This window comes from Phalacrocorax aristotelis, chromosome 1 (genome assembly GCF_949628215.1).
Source record: "Phalacrocorax aristotelis chromosome 1, bGulAri2.1, whole genome shotgun sequence".
Classification (NCBI taxonomy): Eukaryota; Metazoa; Chordata; class Aves; order Suliformes; family Phalacrocoracidae; genus Phalacrocorax; species Phalacrocorax aristotelis.
The window spans coordinates 159679623-159705074 of NC_134276.1; the positions used below are offsets into that span (position 1 = coordinate 159679623).

The 25452-nt window shown below is 38.5% G+C and overlaps 1 protein-coding gene across 1 annotated transcript in view; it reads right to left on the minus strand.

Annotated features, from left to right (window-relative positions):
• LARGE1 (LARGE xylosyl- and glucuronyltransferase 1) overlaps positions 1-25452 on the minus strand; it is a 291443-nt gene that overhangs the window by 264601 nt on the left and 1390 nt on the right. The window contains exon 2 of the mRNA XM_075075860.1: positions 24647-24733. The gene's annotated coding sequence lies outside the window, so the exon portion shown is untranslated. The remainder of the gene's footprint in view (positions 1-24646; positions 24734-25452) is intronic.

Below are 25452 nucleotides of genomic sequence, written 5' to 3' on the forward strand. Positions count from 1 at the left end.
ATGAACGGGAAAAGCACAAAGGCTGGCAACAGAACTCACTTTTTGGTATCATGCACTTAGATACTGACATGGCTGATAGAAACCCCTTGTATACAGCCCCAAGAACTTGAGAAGTTGTACATGTTTTGGGCCCATTTTTTCCCCAGCTGTGCACTGAAGTTTTACAGTCTTAAACTATGGGCAAAATCTTGAAAAACATCTCTAGAGAAATGGGTATCATCCCAGACTTCTCGAAAAAAAGCCAAGCAAATTTTTAACATGGGAAAATTTATTTTCAAGGTGGCACTTACAAGTATTTACATTTATACTTTTGAATTGCATGAATACAGGGAGCTAGTGGACTCAACTTTTCCTCTCTAAATGGGCTCCCACTGTCACCCATGCGTCTTCCAGGACAACTCAAAATGCTACAGTGTATTTAATACTGCAAACACATCAGCCCTTGAGAATGCAGCCCTGTGGATCAAGGTGATCACAAGCTTTAGCCTGCCCTAAACAGCTACTTTGACTTTTATTTTACCACTTCCATTATTCCTTTCCTTCCCATTCACCCTACCACCACCATCATCAAAGAAAAAAAATTTCAGTTTAGTTATGAACAACTTTTATATATCTCTGACAGAAGAGAAAATTTGATGTAGGAATCACCAAGCTGGTTACTTATCTCTTTCCCAGTGTTAGCAATATATTCTGCACTCTGTTACCGTTCATTGAGACAGCTTGGTATAATTAGCAGGAAGATAAACTCTCCTACTATGCCAGACCCATGAAGATGCTTCGGCCTGGACTGATCAGTCAGGACCAGCTAGTACTCTAATTATGTATCTAAACAGTATTTAAAATAATGATAAAGAAGAGAAAACGTGACAAATACAGTAAATTTTTTTTTTTCAAAAGACAGCAATAAAAGCTTCTTTATCTAATTATAAAGAGCACACATGATAACTCTTAGGTTGGAAAGTATCGCAAAACCTTTAACACAAGGTCCTGTTTCCACTCATTTATACCCCTGCCAAAGCCCCCAAGTCTGAGGGGTTTTCTATGCTGTCTGCCTCCCTGCACGTTGATTTTGCTCAAATTGTTACACCATGCATTGCAATTTGAAATCTAGCACAAGGAGATCACTTGCATAATTTCATTGCTACTGGCTGAGTTTTATACATCTCCTGTCACGAATCACTGAGCAACAAGCATTTGTACGACCACTTCACATCACACAACACGCAACTTAACCAATAAGGTCAATCAACATGCCTTTCTTTCAAGTGTCTCAGGATGTTTTAAGGAAAGGCATGGATTAGGGTCACAGCTACCCAAATGTCCAAAATGAAACATTTCGGTCTGTAAAATAGAAAATTACATTTCCAATTGAGAAGGACCATAGAAATTGGTTCTGAAGTGTCAAAATATTCTTCAGAACAGTGTGTTCCATTAAAGTTTCAAGCTGTCAAATCATATTGTAAGGTAAAATATCTGCTTACTATCTCCTCCAGGAAATGCCTGCACAACAGGTTTAACTAACAGCTGCCTAGGCAACCTTAATTCTGGCATTTCTTGGAATGCTTAGTTTTTAATCTTATGGTCTTGCACGTTTTCTGTGTGATGCATCTTTGAGGAACTTCACAGTTCAACAGTTAAGATCCAGTACCTCTATTACTACTAGATTCCTAAATATGTATGTTTATTGTTTCATTAATTTTCTTTTAGTGACACCAAAGTGTTCCAATAAAGATGAGTATTTCACCACGCTAAACTTGACACAAACCCTCCAGGACAGAGAGGACTGTCATTTTTACTCTCTATTTTGTATAAATTTCAATACATATTAATAACAAAATCACAGAACACAAAAATATCCAAGAAATTTCAACACTGATTTCCCTCTTCCACTTAACTGACTTTTTCCTCTCTCATAGCTTGACATCAGTATGCTTTTTCAATGGCAGTTTCTACCAGTAGAGCACAACTCTGGCTCAGACTGTCAGCCACAGTGTTGGAATCTCAGAGGTCCATAAAATGGACCTACATTATGTCTCACGTTCTGTGTGTCCTGTGTGGAAATGTAGAGAGAATCAAAGTTGCTATACAAAGCTGAGGAGCACACATTTTCTCCTGCATCATGGGGGTGCGTCACTGTCACCTAACAAGAAACACAAGGGAACAGAGATCCTGGAGCTGCATTTATCCCCATGGCTCAAACGGTGCCCTCTCTTACAATACCTAAAGGAAAGAATTGCTCTAGGTGTACGTTTCCACCATTTGTAACTGCATTTCTGAAGGAATAAACTAAGAAAACTCAGACAGTACATGCTGTGGAACTACTGGAAAGTGTGAAGAGATTTAGCAAAATGCCTATAATCTAGAGCAGTGGGTCTCACATTCTGAAAGGGTAAAAGTTTCTAAAGAACATACCAGTGAAACACACAAGCAGTCAGAAACCTTTTATACAACCTCTAGCATGTTAAGAAACATCAGCCAGCCTTTTCTCCCAGATGAGAACATGGCCACATCATGTTGATCCCTGCATCAATCACTTCCAGGCAAAATTATCATAATTAACTGTAATTAGGTCAGAAAATGGAAGCAATTTCTCCAAAATCTCTATTCCAGATTGGCAGAACACAGCAGCCTTTCTGCCTGCAAGAGACCTGCTTACTGTGAGTTCACATCCCATGTGCAAGGGAATCTCCCTGAGTCCCCCAGACATGCCTCTGCTGCTTCCTCAAGGTCCTGGCAGGACTGTCAATGGGGCAAACACAGTTCCACCAGTGACTGTTTCATCATCCTTGAGCTGGTCATGGTCTACCAATTTCCTCCAACCAATGGAAATTTCAAACAGAGACCCTAGGTAGCAACAGCCAGGAATAAAACATTAATGGGAATTCATGGGATTCATGGGAATCTGCTGTGTGCTAGCCATGCAAAGGAGATTGCACTGATTTTGCCTTTACCCCACACCATTAGGATCCATATCATTTATAACATTTCTAAAGATGCCTGAAAAGGAGCTGTACATGTAAAACCACACATACAAAAGCCAAAAGAAAGAAACCCAACAAAAAAAACCCTTTCTTCAACCAAGGAAGGGTCAAGGCACAAAAATTCCAGTAAGACTGTTATGGACTTCATTAAACAGATGTATCACCCTCAAGAATGTTTACCTATGACAGTGACAGGCAGTACAAAAAGTCCAAAGATTAGATAAAAATGTTGAGTGGCACACACAAAATTTACAAAAGCAAGCTATTTGTCACAAGCCCTTGTCTGCCATATTTTCTGGCTTGCATACTATGGATGGTAAAGAGTTCACAAACAGTTGGATTGATTACAACGATCAAGAACAAGGAAACAAACAAAAACTTAAATGTCTCTAAAAGAAAAGGAAATTAACTTTAATTTCTACTGAAATCAGCAAAAACTTCTAAAGCGAATTTCAAGACAATAGTACCCACAGAAATAGGTTGTTTCTGTGTCTGAAAAATAACAATTCAGTCTTATCAAATGTAGCTCAATTTTAGCAACGTCAAGTTCCCGATTTTTCTTCTTCTGTTGGCACAGGCTACCTCCTTGGAAATTATCACAACATCTTAGCTAATAAACCAATATGAAACAACCACTGTAATGATGGAAATTTTGAGAGATAAGCCATATATTCTATATAGAGAAATTGCTGCAAAATACAAGAACTCATGAAGGGGGAAGGCGGTTTTGTTTTTTTTAACAAAGCCCCTAAATAAATCGGGTTTACACACTAACACTCATTCTCCCATAGATTTAATTCATTTACATGCTCAAGCCTACATTCTCACAAGCATCAAGGCAGATATATGTGCCCAAGTAGTCTACAAAGAGAAGACAAAAAAATCATAGCTTTTGAGTCCGTACCATGTCTCTGGGGCTCCTCTCCACCAACAAACCAGTTTTCAGACAGATTCTTTCATACCACTTCGACATCATCAGCTGTTATGAGGTGGTTCTCAGTCTCAATGTCTTGCTAAATTAAATTTCCAAAATCTTAGGCCAGTTGCTACCCACTGTGTGTTTTTTCCCTCACTTGGAATATGTGTCTGTTTTCCTTGTGACCTAACAGGAAGAGGAATGTTATACATGGTATGTCAAAGCCTTTTTCCACCTTCCTTTTGCTAGGATGGAGGATTTTCTGCTGACAAGCCATCTGTGTGTTGGCTTTATCAAAGTGCAGGTCTTTTGGCCTTGAAAACCACATTCCTGAATTTTACTGCTGGGAATGTTGTCCTGGGAATGGTGTTTTTGTTATCAATACAGGCCATGCTTTTAACTGTTTTCCTTTGTTCCGCTGTTTCTTCTGGTGCTTACACACACATGCATTTCCACCCATACTGCATTTATAAAATCTTAGTATTTCTTTCACAGATCTCCACTTCCACACCAGCAGTGGCCAAGTGTGTCTAAGAGTGCTGTTATCTAACACCTCTGGACATGCGCTGATACTTATCAGTCTTGACAGATGGATCTGAGGTTTTAATAATCCTGAAATCGTCATAAAGGCACTCTAATATAATCTAATTTGTAAAAAGTCACTAACCACTTTGTTTTGTCCTCAGATTTCCACTGGGCACAAATACATGTGCAAACTGTTGCTCTTCCCCTGCAGCAGTCGCGGTGTTTTGAGTAAACTAGTCCTTGGATACCTTGTCCAAGAGGACAACACTTCAGTCATTCAAGCAAGATTATAGAATTTACTCAATCTACAAATCAATAGCACCAGGTATCAACTTGATTAAATTTCTATTATCAATAGCTGAAAAAATGCACGATTAAGCAAAAATATAATTTCTTTTCTATTTTACAATAATCCTTTAGAAGTTCCCACTCAGAAACACAAGGAACATTTACTCACCCAATGTCCAGGGCAGCTGACACCCCAGCAGACCACTTTCCTTTAAGGTATGGTACTTATTAACTTGGGTCTAATATCCACTTGCCAGGCAACTTATAGTAATGAATTATCTCCCACTTCTACTATCAACTTGAAATGGAAATAGTCCATGAGATGAAGGCAGTACTTTAGTCATGAACCTTTACCAATACACTAGGGAGCAGAAGTTTGAACTTGTGGCTAATTACTGATTGGTATGCTGGTTCTGCATGTAAAAATCACTATTACTTCAGCATGCACAGTGACAGCTCCAATTAATAGACAGAAAAACAATTCTTGGCAGAGAAAGCAAAACATGGCCGAACACACTAATGCAGCAGTCTCTTCTTGAATTCACAAGTCTGGACTAAGTAAATATTTTTAAGCCTACATCAGGTTAAAAGAAGAAAAAAGAAAAGAAAAAAAAAAAAAAAGCAGTAATTTACAGCCACTGAGGATCTAAACTCCTTTTAAGATGAAGCAACTAATCTCCCCCGCTACTCCCTCATTTGCGTTTGCAAATTTAATAGAGAAGATGCAAAATAATCCTTATTCTTTAAGTTAGTGCACCATCTCTCATGACAGAGACAATACATGGAATTGCTCTAGCACACCATATATGAAAATAGAAGATATGCCAAGGAATATTTTTAGCTTTGTCCAGGAGTTATTCCACTTCTGAAACAAACTTATTTCTTCGTTGGTCCTTCAGAGTTTTAAACACAAACCAAAAACCAGCTCAATGTTTTCCATTCACATGGAGACAGAACTCAATACAATTTTTTACGACATGGACAGTGCAACTGTTTAGATCAGAAGGAGATCAGTTTTGGTTTTAAAAATAAAAAAACTCCATTAGAGGCTATCACCCACTGCCATTCCTAGAAAACACTCACACAGCCTGTTTGAAGACTCCCAAATAGTACCAAAAATCATGTGTGTGCCAGGAAGATGGACAGGGAGAAGACTTGCATAATAGACCACTCCATGAAAAGCTCAAGGAAGAACTTGTGGGTTTTTTAAATCCTCTATGTTTTAAAGTTTTTAACACTGCTAGGAAGTAGTTAATGGCATCGGTGGATCTAAAGAGAATTCCACAGAAACATGCCTCAATGCAGTTTTACCTACTAATAAATCTCTTGAGGGTTAACCGATGAGTACTGATCATCTGAGATTGATGCTGACTGAGATCGGTGCTTCAGTAGTGAGTTTCAGGGATAGCTGAAAGCTGATCACACACTCCACAGATGTCAGCTGGGGGTGGCTCTAGTCAGATGCCTACCCCAAAAACAGAACACTTAAGTCTGAGGTGCTTTGGGATCTAGCCAGTCTTGTAGTCTTCCTTCTTTCTCCTCTCCCCTCATTTATCTCATGCTCCTGTAGAAATCATGCAGGCAACCATACAGATGAAGTGACCAATTATCATACAATCTCCCTGAAAACTCATTTGAAATTATAAAGGATCTTCTATTATAACCAGAAAAGGATCTGTACTGAAGCTTAATGCTGTCAATGCAAGTAGACTCTGCAGTTGTCAAGGGAGCAGACTGTCCAAGATCAGTTATTGACTTTTACTTTGTTCAGAAAAATATCAGGATATTGCTTGGGTTAGAGAAGAAAAGGGTTAGTCTTACAGGGAAAAGGAATTTGCTTATATCCAGAGATAGGACAGGTTAGTTTAAATCTCAGTAAAAAGATTTTAAGAACTCTTATTGAATCATCACCTGTGCTCTTCCTTCAATTATAAGTCATCTCGAGGAAAGATAATGTTCTTTTACTGGTAATATTAAATCTTGGACCAGTGAAAAGCAACAAGGAATTTTAGAAGTGCAGGAGGGGAAAAAGGAATTCCAAGTAGCGTACAGTTTTTAATCTTGCTAGAAAAGTTAATTTGAAACTTTTAGCTGGCTCCCACTCTTTGAACTTCTATTGGATATAGTTGTCTTTTGTTTTGTTGAGAAATGTGAAGTCTTTTCTTATTCCACTGACCTACTGTATTCAGAGAGCTACTAATAAAATGTGCTACCATATTCTTAAGCTTCTTTGAAAGATTGTGATCATTTGTGCCATTAAATATTTGCTACTACTAACTTCAGTAGATGTATAGCTATCCAGTCTTTTGAGCTTACACAATTTTTTTTTTTTGTTTTATGCTCTTTAAATATAATATCAAGGTCAGCTGGGCACTTGTGCACTATATTTTCTGAACGGTCTGTGGTTTTAGTTCGTACTGATCAACTGGCTTCCTACAGGAATACCTGGGGAAGAAACCGGGAAACAACTGACAATAAAAGATGAAACAATCAGTGGGTTAAACCATGAAATGTGATACACTTCTTTATGACTCAAAATCTTAAAAATAAAGATTGAAAATCTCAGTTTTAGGTATAGCTTAACCATTATTTATAGACTCCTAACTCCTGGAGCCCGTAATAGCTGCTGGAATTCTACAGCCTGATTCCATGAGGCTAGACAATCAGATTAATTCCTCTGGCATTACCAAGCCAATTCTCATTATGAAAAAAGAAAAATGAAAAGGCTAAGAATTTAAGAGCGGAATTTTTGCACCTTACTCTCTTGAAAAACAAAACAAAACAAAAATACCAACCACGTCCCCTGTTATAACTCAACAGAATATCCATCTGGAAAGTCTTACCTTCCAGATGCTTTCCCCTACTATTTCATTGTCCTGCTAATCTCTGCAACTACCCCTAGGGGGAAAACAAAACACTGCACAATTTATTGTCAGGCTAACATTTTGAAAGATGGACAATACAAAGGAAATATTCTCTGGACAACAGTCAGTTTCAATATTATTAAGAAGCAGAAAAACAGAAGTGGATCAATTTAAATAATACTGAATGAAAAAATATATAAAAATAAATTAATAAAAACAAAAAGCATCTTACATGAACACAATAGTAAAGAAGAGCATTTGCAAAAAATAAAAATCACAAATCAACAACGAAGCTTACAAAACTCTTTCCCTCAAACAATCCAAGTCTAATCACGTTAATGTGGTCAAACCTTCAGACAACTACTTTTTTTAACACAGAAGTATGAAGTCAATTAAACCAAACTACTATTACAGCATTCTAGAGAAGTCCACAAAATGTCTTCCCCAGGCTTCAGCAGGATGGCAAGATTTCTTCTTACCAGCAATCACCTGTATGCTAACAAACTTTGCAAGCCTGTCACTGAAACACGAAGGAGTTATTTTATTAAGTTACAGGGCGTTTGGACAGATTTGTAAATGAAGTCCTTTAAATTTGAAAGTCAGATCTCCTAGAGAGTCACATAACATGCTTGGGCTCTGAGTAGCTCAGCTTATCTGTTTGCACCCCTTTTAGTTCCACTGGAGCTGTGTGGCTAGGAACAATACTGCTTACTGCGATTGAAACAGACTGAATGGAGGGTTCTGGTGCAGAAAGAACCTTCCCAAGAAGTTAACACAGTTCTCACAATAAACAGGTCTACCAGGTACCTGACAAAGAATGAGTTTTATTGCTATCAACTTTCTGTTTGGTTCGTTTTAAGTGTGATTGAATTTACATAGCACCATTTTCCAACCTCAAGGTGCGTTATAACAGTACAAAGAAGCAAAGAGTTGATTTAAAATACAAATAGAGTAATAACATACTTCTGGTATATAAATGCAAAAGGACAGTCATCGAGGAACGATAAAAATCACTTGGTTCTTCACAGCTGCATTCTCCGACTGTTTTACTATTTTCCATGCTCAAAAAAACCTTCTGAAGCCAGCAGCATGCAACTTGCAGAGCATATTCATACCCTATATCAAAGATTCTATGTCCCCAGCATCCTCATCTCACTTCAGCTTTACTAACTTCTTGCTTATAAGCTGCTGAAAATATGAAAATCTGGACAGATATAGGGAAACCAAGTGGATACAGAAGAAACCAGTAAGAATTCATACCGGTTTACCCTATTAGGCCAGGAATACATCTCACACCAAAATATCCATAAACTAAGCACCCAAGAGCCGATGTAGTTATGTCTTGGATATTATTCCAGAATTCCCCAATACTGCTTGGCTCTCCTCTTTGCCAGTTCCTTACTAGACACAAACAGCTATTGGATCCAATTCAAATGAGTACAATCCTCCAATTGCGTGATGTTAGCGAAATCATTTAAGGCTTCATCTATGCTATAAATTGTAGTATAACTTATAAAAGACTACAAAGAGCACACTGTTTCATTCTTTCCAGTCATAAATGTTACCTAAAACACTGCTTACACCAGGTGAGTAGGTAACAAGTAAAATCACTGCAGCAAGTTCACATAAAATAAAATGTAGGGGTTCAAACGCCTTTTATCCTCGCATGTTGGAAGCACCACATACACATGTGTTCCTAGAAGGGAAGCAACACATGTATCATGCATACTTGGAAAACTACTCTAAGTTACTTGGAATTTCTGTACACCCAATCTGGCCTCTAGATACGGAAAAGATTTCAGTCATAATTCCTATCTGCAAATACACAAAGTCTGAAACTTTAAAAGTAAAGACATTTGAGTTGTCACAACATGATCATAATCTTGAAAGTGTCTTAACTGAAAAAATTCCTCGTTTACATAGTATTCAGATAACTCAAAAGACAGAATATATATTCATTAAACCTTACAAAAACAAAAGCATAAGCATGTAACTTCTAAGAAGAATATAGGCCAAAATCCACCTTTTGAAGTTGTAAGTAACTGTTACAAATGTAGAGATGCTGTATTTCAGTAGAGCTACAGAAGACAGGTTCATTTACTGTGGTAACTTTTACTACATAAATATTTTTATTTGCTATAGCATCTCCCTCTATTGCACAAGCAGCTATCTAGTAAGACAGAACTACTTGCATTTCTCACCACTGTTATTTTGTCTCATAGGTTTTCCACAGATCTCTGTTCATAAAATGTTTGTCAAAATGCACTCACGCATAGCACCAGGCAAAGAGGAGATGAGAGACAGATGCTTCTGCATATTAGTGGGCGGGATGGGAAAGAAGCTGGGGAAGTGGCTTTACATCCAATCCATTATAGCTATTTTCCTTTTAACCACCTAACGACAACTCACAAATTCACCTGAAATGCATTAAAACCACTGAACTTACGAGATGATGCATTATTGAAGTCACAGCAGGGAAGCCAACTCAGTTTAGAGGACATAAAAGACTAGCTCTGGAACAACTTTTTTCATTACGAGGTTATGGATAAAAAACAAAGGTAACATTTTAATGTAGCGAGAAGATGCACAGTCACAGAAGCAGCAAGGTAAAAGCACTATTTGCATTTCTTTCCCAAAGAAATTTCTTGCCAAAAAAATTCCTCTCAGATAGATTTTCCACCTCAAAAGCAGCAAAACAGATGACCAATAGCTTAATCTCTTAGTTCCCTGCTCCAGCATGTTACCTTTCTTCCACATATGCTCTCTTCAGCTACTCGAGTACCTGGCTCTTGGAATAAGCTGCGATCTGAAACTCACTGCCATCCTTTATAGATCCTGTCACTGCAACATTTACTACTGTAAAACTGAGGCTGCAGTAAAGTTTACAAGTTAAAGAAATAAATTCTAGTTTTCCAATTTTTTCCTCTGCTTCAGGTTGCTTATCTTAATATAGGCCTTTACTGGTTGCAATATTTGTTGAAAGTACACAATGCTGCAAATTCTACCAACCTATATTCACATACGCCAACTACACATGTATACACTGCAGGTACAACACATGCGTATCTTTCTTACTTACAAAATGGAAGGCATTTCTATGTAGTATCACCATGGGACAGAACTAAGCAAACAGAAAATCCTATCTAGCTCCATCTAAGCTATTGAAGGTGAAATTGGAGGTGAAATGCATACAGCAAGAATGACTAAACCCACAAATGGTCCAAAATTATTTGCTTTATTACATGAATACAAGAGACTACAATCATACTGAACAGGCTATTATAAAATCTCTTCAGTGACAAAGCTTTCTGTCGAAGAGGACAAATAAAAACAAGTGCATAAATCACAAGGACATGTGGCTTAAGGCCATTATCCCAGAGGATTACAGAATGGTTTTTGCATCCTCCGTCTCTGCTTTTAGTACCTCCATCTTCGTTTTAATATTGTAGCTATTATTACCAGTGCTATCTGAAGACTAGAGTCCCCTGTAGTTATGAACGGCAAAGAGAAAAGCCCTCTCACTTGGTAAGAGAGAATGTAGGGTATGTTTTAAAGGTGCATTCGGTAACCTTAGGATAAGAGTATGTTTTTAACGAGTCCTGCCAGTCTTGTCCAACTGTGTAATACTTTAATTATTGAGCACTATACAGGGCATTACAGACTGTGGTTGCCAGGCACCACCAAGACCCATGGCTTTGCTGTGCTAACCACGGTGCAAATACCGAACAAAGAAATTATGCCTGTCCTAAGGTACTCGCACAACCCAAAGGCACGATTAAGGAAAACAAGCGGCCAAAACAGGGAAATATAGCTGAATGTTGGGGAAACAGGGCAAGTACAGCAATCAGCAGTCACCACACATTTGGGAATACAAGGGAGTAATCACTCTCAAATAACACCACCGGTTTCACTAACAATTACAGTGCATAAGCATCTCGCAGTCTAACTCAAAATGAAGACTAGAGTTAAGGAAAATCACTCAACTTATACATAGTAAAAATGAAAATTGCATTTATCTGGTGGGTTGACCCTGGTTGGATACCAGGTGCCAACCAAAGCCACTCTATCATTCCCCTTCCTCAGCTGGACAGGGGAGAGAAAATATAACAAAAGGCTCATGGGTCAAGATAAAGACAGGGAGAGATCACTGTCACAGGCACAACAGACTTGACTTGGGAAATTAATTTAAATTATTACCAATCAAATCAGAATAAGGCAATGAGAAAATAAAAACTAAATCTTGAAACACCTTTCCTTCACCTCTCCCTTCTTTCTGTTGTGTTCAGTTCATCACATGTTGTCTCTGCCACTGCTTCCTCCTCAGGGGGAGGACTCCTCACACTCTTCCCCTGCGCCAGCATGGGGTCCCTCCCACAGGAGACAGTCCTCCACAAACTTCTCCAACATAAGACCTTCCCAAGGGCTGCAGTTCTCCATTAACTGCTCCAATGTGGATCCCTTCCACAAGGTGCAGTCCTTCAGGAACAGACTGCTCCATAGAATCATAGAATGGTTTGGGTTGGAAGTGGCTTTTAGAGGTCATCTATTACAAACCCCTGCAGTGAGCAGGGACATCTTCAGCTCAATCAGAATGACAAATGAGAAATAGATGCTCTGTCCAACCCTAAACAGGCAACTGAAAGACCAAGTAGCCCACAAATCTTATACAGGTCATCATGCCACCTCATCTCTGTTGAAATTACAGACACGTGCACATTTCTCAACTTCTAAGAACACTTTTCAGAATACACTCTTATGCATAAATAAATAAAAAATCCCCAAACACCTAGCTTACCATCAACTTTTTTTTTTTTTGCAGTCAGCAACTGCAAGTTTTTGGTCTCAAGGCAACCCTTCTTTCCCAGAGCCACATGCACACATTTGATCCAAAATGCAGATCAAAACTGGATTAGTTTTGCAGCTCCAAAATGAAAGGTGGGGTCCAAAAACTAGAAACAAAACCAGAAGTGAGAGAGCCAGTGAGGAGGTGGCAGAGAAACATGAACATGGTGTTCTAATCAACTAATACAAGAACTTGAGTACTGCTTATAAAACCAGAATGCTCTTCTTCCTGACTGCTAAGCCACTATTCTCTTAATGATGAGGAAGAAAGAAAATGGTTTAAAATCTTCAGTCCTAAATTTCTGCTTCAAAATTATGGTACTTTTCAGCACGGCAGTTGCTGACTCAAGTAAAAATCTTAGCAAAGCTGAGAGATTTCATTTACAACACAATTTCACATTTATACAGGGGGAAATGTGCTTCTTGTGACATGAAATTTCCCATAATACTGAAAAGATGCATGGAGATATAATACCATCCAAGTCTTTCATTTGTCCTGTGAAGCAAGCCATCAATTCTTATTGTAAGTAAATATGCACTTGAATAAAGACAACTATTGAAGGCAAAACTCAAGAGGTAATGAATACCACTCAGAGCCAAAGAAAACAACTCTTGGAGCTTTTTAGGGTCATGCATTCAAGTCCTGTTCCAAAATTCAAGTCAACAGGTGTCATGCCATTACATTCCTATACAGTTGGAACAAGCATCAATAGCGCTGCAATATGCCTAATACAATTTCCTAAGTTGTATCAGTTAATACTTTGTTTCAAACCAGTGGTTTCAGTTTGTGAACCCCTGAACATTTTACCGATGCACATGCAGATGGAAAAATAACATATGAGTCTGCATGTCCGAGTTAATCAAGAGCCAAGAACCTTAGAAATTGTCTACGGATCACCATTTGTTCTAAATAAATTTCATAGGAGTTAATAACCTTAAAGATGAGAATTTTGGCTATGTAACATTCCATACTTTTATTTACCTCAAAGTAAGTTTTTCCTAATAGATCCAGAGCATCCACTAATTTTTGGTTTATTATATATAAACATAGTACAGAGAGTTAGACATGTCAGTGTTTTAATTAGGTTCTTCCAGAACTTCTTCCTCCCATCTATAGTTTAACAATGGCAAGAAATTTTGCACTAACTGTGCCAAGCCCACATAGAGAATCTCTCCTTTATTTGAATATTCAGTGTTTTTAAAGAAAGATCTAAGAATCCAAAACTTCAGTCTACCTGTTAGCTACAGGCATGCAGGGAGAGGAAAGAAAAAACCCTGCAAGTATGACAGCACTTTGGGCTTTCATTGATGCTTAGAGAGGTGAATTAAATGCACTGAGCACATCCCAATCTGCATTCTAGATATAACAAGTAATCTCAGATACACTTCTCTGCCAGCCCTTAGAAAAGCAGCTTCTAGAATACAGATCCTCATCTACATCAAAAAGCTACTCCTGAGCCACAGAATTAGAGTAAAAACCTTGCATATCTATATTTGTGTTCTGCCAGCAAAACAAGTAAGCCCAAAATTCTTAAAATCACAGCATCCCCTCCAGTTTTCACACCAAGTATAAGCCATGACAAGAACATCTTGAATGAAAATTAGTTCTAAATGAAAGCAAGAATACTTAGCACCTTTCTGGTGCATTTCATCTTTCAAAAACACTTTGCAAATATTAACGTGCCAAGGTATAAAAGAATCATTGTTTCAGTGAAAGAAAGCAAGGAAAGAGGATGCAGAATTTGGTATCAAAATGGACGGATGGCTGGCTGATACTTCAGTTTTGTATACTGTGGTTTCGTTTCCATCTTAGTGACGCATCAAAATAGGTTCCGCAGTACTAGAACAGCAATGGAATACTACATTGCTGTATACTGAGAGATCCTGGTAGACCTGGGTTACTTTCAATACTAATACTTTTCCAACTGAAATTCCTCTTGCTTTTCTTAAATTAAGACTGCAATTTTTTTTTATTCTATACCACCATAAGAAAAGCTTTGATATCCTATTGAGAATAAAGTTTTTTTCCTTTGCAGTTCCCATCACTGCATTTCCAAAGGCACATATGCCCAGCACAGTCAGGATGCTAAATACAAAGTACAAAGCTGTAATTTGTTCAAGTTTGTCCATTACACGGCCTGCTCAATTCCATTTTCTTTTTTTTAGGGTGCTTTGTGGCTCTTTAGCCAGAGCTAACAGGAAAGACTTATGCAAAAGGATTCACCACAAAGCATAATCTGCTACATTCACATTCATTTGGGGTGTCTAATACTACTAATGTAGATCAATGTTGGGATCTCTACTGAGAACTCGATGCCATCCAGAAGCATCACTGTATGCTTGCCAGTATTCCACCACGGCAAACACTGGTAACTGACGGATGGAGAGCCCATCTCAAAGAGCAGGACTCTAACAGATCCTCATCTGTATTGGTTAGTTCCTCACTCTACACTATTAGTAGCACTGACTTCAGTGAGACAGCTCACAGGAAAGGAAAGCAAGAATGGCAAAGTTTTTTACTTCGGTATTTAATGTTCAGCTCATTAAGGGCCTCGCTTGAAGCCCTGCGAACCTGGCAGAAACATGCCCACTGGGGTTTCAAGTAGGGCCTTGAAAAATTAGGGGCTTGAACTTGATAGAGAAAAGAATAGAATCTAGTTAAGAGCAAGGAGCACAGGTTTCATGTCCTCCCATTGTTCAGCCTAATTTAGCAGGCTTGGTTTCTAGTGGGAATTTGCACTAGGTTACCACAGTCAACTCAGATAGGAGTTTCAGTCAGCAAAAAAAAGCATGGAAGTTGGCTGCCAGGTTGGCATTTGACAGGAGTATCTAACTGAAAACATTAAGGGTATCATCTAACAATATCCTTGGCTAAAAGCAGAGAGGATTTGAAAATGGCCCCGAGACAACCTGAACAATTAAAGAGTGATTTCTCACAACAAAGGCTGAAGTTGGCATTCCAAACAGCTCCTGAAAATGCTTCTCAATCTTAATAATGTTACATCTGGCCTGCTAGAATACCAATGCTCAATCTGCTAACACTTCACCAGAAATTCCATTTTGCTCTGATTAATCAAAGATATTAAGTCCTAAAAAATGATAGCTATACCTGACTCAAAACAGACCAAATAGAACAAGTTCTTGGGGATCAAAAAAGTTGTATCACAAACTCAAATATGGATGATGAATACAGGTAAAGAAAAAGAGACAAAAACACAAGAGAACTTGGATTTTTTGCTATCTGTGATGAATGACTGTTTCTGCCACGTTAGATGGATTTCACCTTCATAAATTACCATCACGTGACAGGTACACTGGGATCTGTCTCCATTCTGCTAAAGATTTCTGTTTGGTTAGTCTAAAAAAATTGTTATATACTATTGGAAGGGCTAAAATAAAATTGTACAAGTCAAATATAAAAATGTACTTAGAATACCACAGCAATTAAAAAACAATGTAACCTGACAGAGAAAATCAGTTATGACCCAGGACTACAGTGGATTTTTTTCAGAACTGTCCCATGTTGCTGCTTCCAGTAGATCACAACATAGGAATACAGATTTTATTTTTACCAAAGACATTTAACAAACAATACCATCAACAAATAAGCCAGTATTATTCAAATAACAAATTATTGAGATTAAAAGTACAATCTAAAAAAAAAATTTTAAAAAGGAAAGTACTTACTAACTCTCAGTTTTCAAACACTTCAGCACACTCTTACTTCTGTATTTTGTAAGCTCTTTTGGGCAGGAATGGTTTCTCACTTTGGGAATTTCTGACACCCCAGCGATGTTGGTTGATGGTGTGAAAAGTGACTGTTGATTGACGTAACTTGGCTAGCAGAAGCTGCCACAGTAGTCACAGTTATACTGGCAAAAACAGTGCTTTTATCTGAATTTCTTCCATCATTTGTGGAATTTTCTTTTTTTGCATGAATAAACACAAAGTTTCAAGGCTATGACCTTGTTGGGATGACAGAGACATGGTGGGACGGCTTGCATGACCAGAGTGCTGCAACGGAGGGATACAGGCTCTTTAGGAAGAATGTGTCAGAAACACAAGGAGGTGGAGTCACCCTTTATGTGAGACAGCAGCTGGAATGCACAGAGCTTTGCCTGGGCACGGATGATGAGCTAACTGAGAGCTTATGGGTAAGGATTAAAGAGCAGACCAGTATGGGTGACATTGTAGTGGGCATCCGCTACAGGCCACCTGACCAAGAAGAACAGACAGGTAGAGGCAACCTCACACTGACAGGCCCTGGTCTTCAGTGGGGATTTAAATGCCCCTGATACCTACAGGAAGGAAAACACAACCAGGCATAAGTGTTCCTGGAGAGCACTGATGACAAATTCCTGACCCAAGTGACAAGAGGAGCCAACAATGAGAGGTGCTGTGCTGTACCTTACACTAACAGACAAGGAAAGGCTCCTTGGGGATATGATGGTCAAAGGCAGCCTTAAGTTGCAGTGACTATGGTGACGTTCAGGATCCTGACAGGAGAGAGCAGGGCAAAGAACAAGATCACAGCCCTGGACTTCAGGATAGCAGATTTTGGACTCCCCAGGGATCTGATTGAAAGAGTCCCATGGGACAGGGCCCTGGAGGGAAGAGGGGTCCAAGAAAGCTGGTTGAAACTCACAGATCACCTCGTCCAAGCTCAAGAACCATTCATCCCAATGAGCAGGAAGTCAGGCAAAAATGCCAGGAAGCCTGCATGGATGAACAAGGAGATCCTGGCAAAACTCAAACACAAAAATAAAGTATACAAAAGGTGGAAGCAGGGACCGGTAACCTGGGAAGAATACAGACACGCTGCCTGAGCATGCAGAAACGCAGTCAGGAAAGCCAGAGCCCACCTGGAGCTGAAACTGGTGAGGGTTGTCAAAAATAAGCATCAGAAAGCAAGTGTAAAGAAGATGGAGCCAGATCCTTCTCAGCGGTGTTCAGTGACAGGAGAAGAGACAGTGGGCACAAACTGACACACAGGAGGTTCCCTCTGAACTTCAGGAAACGCTTTTTTTACTGCGAGGGTAACTGAGCAATGGCGCAGGTTGTCCAGAGAGGTTGTGGAGTCTCCCGCTTTGGAGATATTCAAAAGCCATCTGGACATAGTTTTGCAGAACCTTCTCTAGGTGGCTCTGCTTGAGCAAGGGAGGTGGAACAGATGACCTCTAGAGCTCCCTTCCAACCTCAACCATTCTGTGATTCTCTGAAAGCACTGCTGTGTCTGAAAATTTCCAGCCACACACCAGTATTTATATTGCTGTTTTATACCAGCCTTCCTATTCCATAAACACAGTGCCTGTGTATTTGTGCTCTACCCAGCATGAGGGGAGCCCTCTCTCAACCAAAGCTTCTAGGCATTTTAGTAACATGAAGAAATAACCGCTTTCTATGCTACATTCGTAATTCCACTATTGCAACCAGAAAAGTCAAGATGTTTTCCCAAATCATATTGCCTTCATATATAGCAACTTAAAATATGAAAGCCTAGGAGAAAGGAAAAGAAAGAAGAAAAACAAAGAAGAAAAAAAAATTTAGAAAAAACCAAACTCAGGCCTTTCTCAATATACCAATGTCCAATTGCAGGATGAATGAAACTGAGGAACAAAACGCAAGCACAGAAAATGAAATATCATAGAATCATTAAGGTTGGAAAAGACCTCTAAGATGATCAAGTCCAACCGTCAACCCAACACCACCATGCCTCCTTTACCATGTCCCAAAGTGCCATGTTTACATTTTTAATTAAAAAAAATATGCTGCAAAATTAATTACTTCAGAGAATTCTTAATACTAACTGCAGGTCCAGAAATCTTTATTACTGACCTATAATACAATATTTTTTAGTCTGAGAACAAGAAGGGAAGAACCTCACCTATGAAAAATTTGAAGAGCTTTAGGACAAACAGGTCTTCCAAAAAATTTGTTCTGTATCACACTACACCACCTTCAGACACATGTTGAATATGGATTTATCTCATCACTGTTTCTCTCTCCTTCATTTCTCTCTGTCCCTTCACCCTTAAGAAATTTGCCCAGCAGCACCAAGGGATACATGCCATACAAACACGGCAGTGGCCACCTCTTCAGACAGCTTCTGTGCCTGCCCCTGCTTATCACTGGTCAAAACTGATAAAAAATTATGTCCTCAATAAAAGTGCCACATTTTTAACCCAGTTGGCATGTGTCAATAATTCAGTGGAGACTGGTCTCCTTAATGTTCATTTATGGTGACTTCTGCTAAATGGCAGTGGCTGTGCCAGTTTCCCTCTAGAGGCAGTTAGCACCACCTGGCCATAGATAAAACTCCATATATTTAAAGAACACTAACCTACAACCTTTAAAAACCAAGATATATTTATTTACTCCTTCAAGCATTCTCCTATTTTCTTCTCCTTTAAGTGTTGTTCTCTTTTCTGGTTTTGAGAAGTAAAACACACTCCTTTCTTCCTTTGGTCACAGCACTGCCTCTAAATCAATAAAGAGTATCTGTAAATTTTACTATGAGGGTTTATTTTGGCATTTATCCAGTTGCCAATTAACTTTGTTTGTTTGTTTGTTTTAAGATGCACATATATTCTATATATTTGCATACAAATAATTGTTATACGCCAAGTATCCTCAGGGACTTGGTTTTATCATCTAAGGCATAACTATATTATGCAATAGTTCTTGCTAAAGTCAGTGGTGTTTTCACATGCTTAAAGCACAGGACAGTGACTCTTAAGAAACCAGAGTTCTGCTCTTTGCTTTTTGACTAACCACTTGGGCTACTTTGCTCAAATTACTTCACCTGCAGTGCAGCAGTTTATCTTTCTACAGTGTCATTTTCCTCACTCTAACCTGCTCTGTAAAGCATTCAAAAACCTATGGATTTATTATCACAACATGCCTAAGACTAAAGAATTGGCAAAGTTATTCTGCATATGCAAAATACCGCCATCATTTTCAATTCCTTACAAACTAGTGACACAATATTACTATTTTTGCTCATCTTGATAAAGAAGAAAATGTTAGGAACATCTTTTTTCTCAGCCCATTCACCAACTGTGCATGGTTATTCACATGGCAGCTGTAACATAAATGAAGTTCTAACCTTACTGAACAGTATTTCAGATGTTTCCAGTATATGATGCAGTTTGATAAACCTCAGGTGCCAGGTATGAGCACTGGTGTGAGAGCAGTGGCCACTGGCAGTATGAACAAGTTGAGCTTTTATGTCCCACTGCCCCAGCAAGGTACGCAAAAGCAAGGGGCAAGGGTCTGGGTACCAACAGTAGAGATGTAAATTCCAAGATTGATAACCACATTGCAAGGCAGTACTGTGCACGGTTCTCCACTGTCCAAACCAGCTGGAAACTGATCTGATTTTGGCCATGGAGGAATCATTCCCAAAGGAATGCCTTCATATGGAAAGGCAGTGTTCCAATGATAGAAGCATCTGCATCACTTATCTAAACAAATAAGTTTGAATGACCCCAGAAGTTTGCTAGAAGCCGCTATTTTAGTCTAGCAGCCTTGAAGCTGCACTTGCATTGTAATTTACAAGAGAAAAGGGAGACAGCCTGCAGTGTTTGGAAGAAATATGGTAACTTAAGCCACTGTTGGTATACTCTCCGCTTCACACCTGAGGTCTGAGAGCAACTATGGAAGGAAGGATGTGGATTCATTCTCATACACATTGCTTATTTCTTAAAGTCATCTAAACTGTAAGACGGTTGCTGGATAATGAGTTGAGGACAGCTCCATCTCAAACATTCTCAGCTTGTACATCTTATTGTTGTTCTCTGAGGTAATAGTAGAGACCAAATTATTGGTCTAGTTGCATTCTGGATAGTAGCCTGAAAAACTTGGTATCAAATCACGAACATCAAGTAAAAAAGCCTCTCTTTCCTGCCCATCACCAAATGGCTTGTTTTAGTTACTAGTAGGCCCTATCTCCCAGTGGAGTCAATATCAGTATTGATTCCCCCACCCTTTCTCCATTTGTAGCATCCTGTATTTTGTCAACATAAATCTCAACGAAGGAAGACGTAACAAACTAAAAGCTTCTACCATTTCTTTAAACTGATAATTTTTTTGCTTCATGGAAGTTAATGTCAACATGCAACTTTTCTAGTACTAAAAATTGTTTACAACATCATCACCTACTGATTTCAATTGCTTGGAAGAGTAACTGAAGAGGAACAGATCTCTCATAAATGTAGTTGATATTAACCTGGAAGACCAAGATCAAGGACATAAATTATAAAGTATTCCAATAATAATAACAAAAATTGTCCACCTTTACAGGGAGCTCATTCTTCAATGCTCCAATTCTCTACTTTGATAAAAAACAGCATCTAGTTGTATAGTACACTCAACATTGAAAAATCAAAAAATACAGACAACTTACCATTTTAAAGCAGTAGGAACGATCTTTATCTTATTTAAGAATTCTCAAGCACACCAGCCAATATTTTATCTTAGAAGACTTGTCTTACATGAATGATAACCTCCCTATGTTTAAATGAGTCACACTCTAGAACCAGTCTTAGGATTGAAAAAAGATGAGACTACAGAAATACAGAACTTAACTGCTGTTTGCAGAGCCTCAGAGTTAATGTTAGTTCATTTTCTAAAAAATTAAAAAAAAAAAAAAAAAAAAAAACAGGAAGCCTAGGACTCCCTTCTGTGGGAAAACAAATGAAAGCTAATATTCTTTCTTTAGAACAACATGTTCTAAAGAACATATAGTTGGGGATTTAATAATGCTAGAATGATTGGTTTTCATTTGTTATTTCTATCCAATAGCACACACCTTTCTAGTACCTTCGGCCTGAAAAATATTAAATTAAGCAGATTCATACATTGAAGTCCAGTAATTTCTGAACATAAAATTCCATTTGCAGTATTGATTAGCAGCAGCATTAACTGAAGACAGAATGGAAAACAATCACCAAGGGAATTTAGTACTGACGTGACTGAGGTTCAGGGGCACAGCAGGGGAATCAGGGAAAGGAGGAAAGTGAAACCTAGCCAGGAGGAGCTGGGCTGAGAAGCCTGAATATCAGCTGGAAACAACTTCTCATTTGAACAGTTCACAATTCTTCTTGCTACCCCCATTTTGCCACTCAATAACACCTTTTATTCCAGGATGAGGAGCACTCTTTTCTCCAAATAGACAAATTCATTTCCAAGTCCCTAAACAGGTACAAAAGTCTATCTGTAAATTGTAAGAAAATAGAGAGTTTCATATTTTAAAAAAACCAAAACCTTAAATCAAATTCCACAATTCCTTGCCTTCTTTGCCCTTTCTCTCCTTTTCCTCCCCCCCCCCCCCCACCAAAATCCTTCATTCTTCTTCTGTGCATTTAAATGCAGATTGCTCAATAACATAGTTTTCTCCCAGTCCTAAGTCTTAGCTATCAAATGCCTACCAGGAGATAAAATCCACAAGCTAATCATACAACTAAAATGATGGCATTTTGCATGTATCACATTCTGGGATAAACTTTAGAGGAACTATTGAAAGCTGCAACTGAAAGTGACAACTCAGCTTCACTGGAAGTTTTAAGCCACAGAAAATTTCTGGTGAAGGAAGCGGGGGGTGATTAAAAAGAATTTTACTGAACTTAAGTTCTCTTGTAAAAGTGTATCAGTGCCAAAACGTGAAAGCAGGTTTAAACTGATATGGGTGTTGTCCTTCCAATTTCAGAAAGCTATGGTTCTGCACTACTACTTCCAGCTTTGCCAAACAACATCAGAGCAAAAATTGTTACGATTTCTGTAATTTTCACAGATACGTGGGTAAACAAAGCCCACCGCCGTTAGCTGATACGGCCCGTGACTAGCTGCCCCTCAGGGAGCAACGTGTGCAACTATTCCCTGAGGATAGAAAATTGGCATAGACATGGAGTAACGGAAGTGACTCATCAATACTCAAAAATGCATTGGAGAACAGTAAAGCAGTGGTGGCATCTCTCTCCTCATAACACTGGTCAAGAGATGAGAGGCGTAAGGACAGTGAACTCTATCTTTAAAAGACGACATCTATTTCTTTTTTATTATTTTCAAGCATACCTATCTTATGTGGAAGTTAGTGAGGAAAACTGCATTCTGCCTGCACCGTCTGAGATTTCCAGCTTCCTCCATCATCAGGTTTATGTGATTAGGTCTGGCTTTTTGCTATAGCATTGGATAGACATTGCTGGGGTTCTTCTTGCCAATTTCAAGTGCAGCTTCTACCCAGTTAACTCCATTGTTGTGGCAATAGCAGCTATATCCCAGAAAGAACAGTGATGTGGATACTACTATAACCGTTGTCAGATCAGACCTGGTCTGATCCGCAAATTAAAACAGGAACTGAAACTATTTTACACAGTTTGCTTCTAATTCTGACACAGATGGCACTTAAGCAAGGATTCCAGCCTTGGCAGTTTTGCTTCAAAGTCAGTGCCAAGGCCAGGATAATCCTTTCTAGCAATTTTCTCCTTGATTTTTGAGCCACCAACTTCCGCATAAAATAGAATTTGTATTTTCTACTACTCCCCTTCTACAGTCAAGCATTGAACAAGCTTTGACAAGACATGGGATAGACCTTCAAATACTGAGTCAAGTGACACCAAAGAGAGTCAGAATCCCTACAAGGTACAAAGCTCATTTCTTAACCCTTATCTTCAGGTGGCTGTAGCACAAGGAAAATTAGTGATTCAACAAAAGAGCAAAAATAAAAAGGAAAAGTAAAATTACCTTCCTTCATGGTAGTTTTGACTCTCCAGCTCTTAAATTATGCCAAGTGTGGGATAATGAACAATGATTGATTTTAAAATTTAGCATTCACTACAAAAAGAAATCCAGACAACTAACAGAGCAAAAATAGTGCATGTGCTCATGTGTGTATGTTTCCTTACACAAAACTACTTTTCAGAAAGTTCTTTAGCCACAGAATTAGGCAAATAACCAATACAGCTAACTCTGGAGAGAATGGAGACAAACTCATGAAGAATAACCAACTGCCAACTTGTATTGGCCACTAAGTTCTCTTCTCATGCACATCTTTATCTTAATGTTATCAGCACATATAGGTTATAGGAAAAATCGATACACCAGAGATCTCATATCCTTAAAATGGAATTTTTTTTTTATTTACTCCAATGCAGATAATGAAAGGTCTTCAATCAAAGCTGGCAAGAGCTCATTAACATAGGCTTTCATACAAGCCAGAAAAAAAAAAAAAGAATCCTGTTTTGGATCTAGACAAGCGCTCCCATCAACATAGACAGCGGTTTGCACATAGAACAAGTTTAGCATATAGTGCAAAGACTTTGTAGTCAGGTTATGAATTTTACCCATTATCAGCCTTTATAAACAGTTTATAAACATCCGGGAAAATGGCTTGGGTTTTGTTGGTTTTGTGTACATGTGTGTTTGGTTTTTTACGATTGCTTTTATAAAGGCACACATACAAAAAGGAAATCAGGCAGAGGATGAAAGAGGAGAGTATTCCAGTAAGAGTCTATTGACAACTGATTGTTTATTCCAGGCAAAACAAAAAAAAATACACATTTGAGCAAGAAACAGCCACACAAGTAATAGTTTGGAGGATTGTTTCTTCAAAATCATTACACTTAAGAACATTTCAGTTCAGCAGTTTAACTGCATGTGGGAGATGCCTAGTTTTACCAGTTTTCTAAAATAATTCATTCAGAAGGAATACTACTTTTGCTAATATTAAGTCCTACACACTGAAATTTCAGATCAAGCCTCTAACAGATCTTATTGCTGTCAACAGACATGCAGTCATTCACCACTGCTCTGCACTTTGGCTTTCTGAAGACATTACTCTGAAATTCCTATAGACTGAAGAGCTGGCACAGGGAATTCAACACATTAGTAATACTATTTTCCGTGCTCCTTCAAACAAAACCAGTGCATATTTCTCCAGACCTGAGAGAACTTATAATCTCTGTCATCTAAACAGAGCAGAAAAAAAGTTGTCATGCATATTTCAGATATATATACACAAAAACCTTGCTACCTACTGATACCCAAATACCTCCAAGCTATGCTTTCTTTACCAGCAACTGAGAAGGGGGTATGTACTTTGAACAGGAAAGATGCAACACACAACATAAATCAAATTGTGAGAATTAAACACCAACAGGACAGCGAAAAGAAACCTGCCACCACAGTGGGCAATTAAAAGACAAAAACAAGAAAAAAAATAAAAAACAACCTACCAATCCAATTATCCATCAGAGACTCTGCAGTTACTGCGGCTTCTACATGACTTGCAGCCTTGCTGATCAAGTGCTGTCACAGGACACCTAAGTAATAAGAATTTCACATTTCAAACTTGGAATAACTATCAGCAATTTGCAGTTTTCAAAAAGCCTACAGATACCTGTTCCACCTTGGTCATTTTTCTATTTTAAAAAACTGCAAGACAGTGAGGACATTCCGGGTTTGCATTTTACTGTTTATTAACGTGTTCTGATCTTATAAGTAAACTAACCTGTGATAACCTAGCTCTATTTGCAGCAGGGAGAAGAATGACTTTGTTAGAAGATTCCCCCTGCCCTGATCTCCCCGCCTGAGTTTAAACATGCAATTTTTCCTCTAAGCTTATAGTATAAACAGTATAATAATGGAGTTCTATAAAGTGAGGAAAAAAGCCTTCATTTCATAGGTTTTATTACAATAGTCTGTGCATTTTCACCACTGAATGGGGGGAAAAAAAACAACCCAAACTAGTCCCCCTAGTGTACCTTTGCAGTAGGAGTCTAAAGAATATGTGGCAAATCACTACCCTGTCTTTCTTTATGTGTGAAACTAGCTTTGTTGGGTTTTTTTTTTAGTAGAAGACATAGACACTTACAGAAACTGCAGGGAATCTAGGCAACCTTTCAGTCCACTTATCTAATTTCCCTCTGTTTCTATTTCTGAACAAGTGGAAAAAAAAATGTTGTACAAAGAAGATTAATCTGTATCCAGAAGATTTCATTAAATAAAATGTGCTGACCTGTTGGCAATTGCCAGGTTTGGT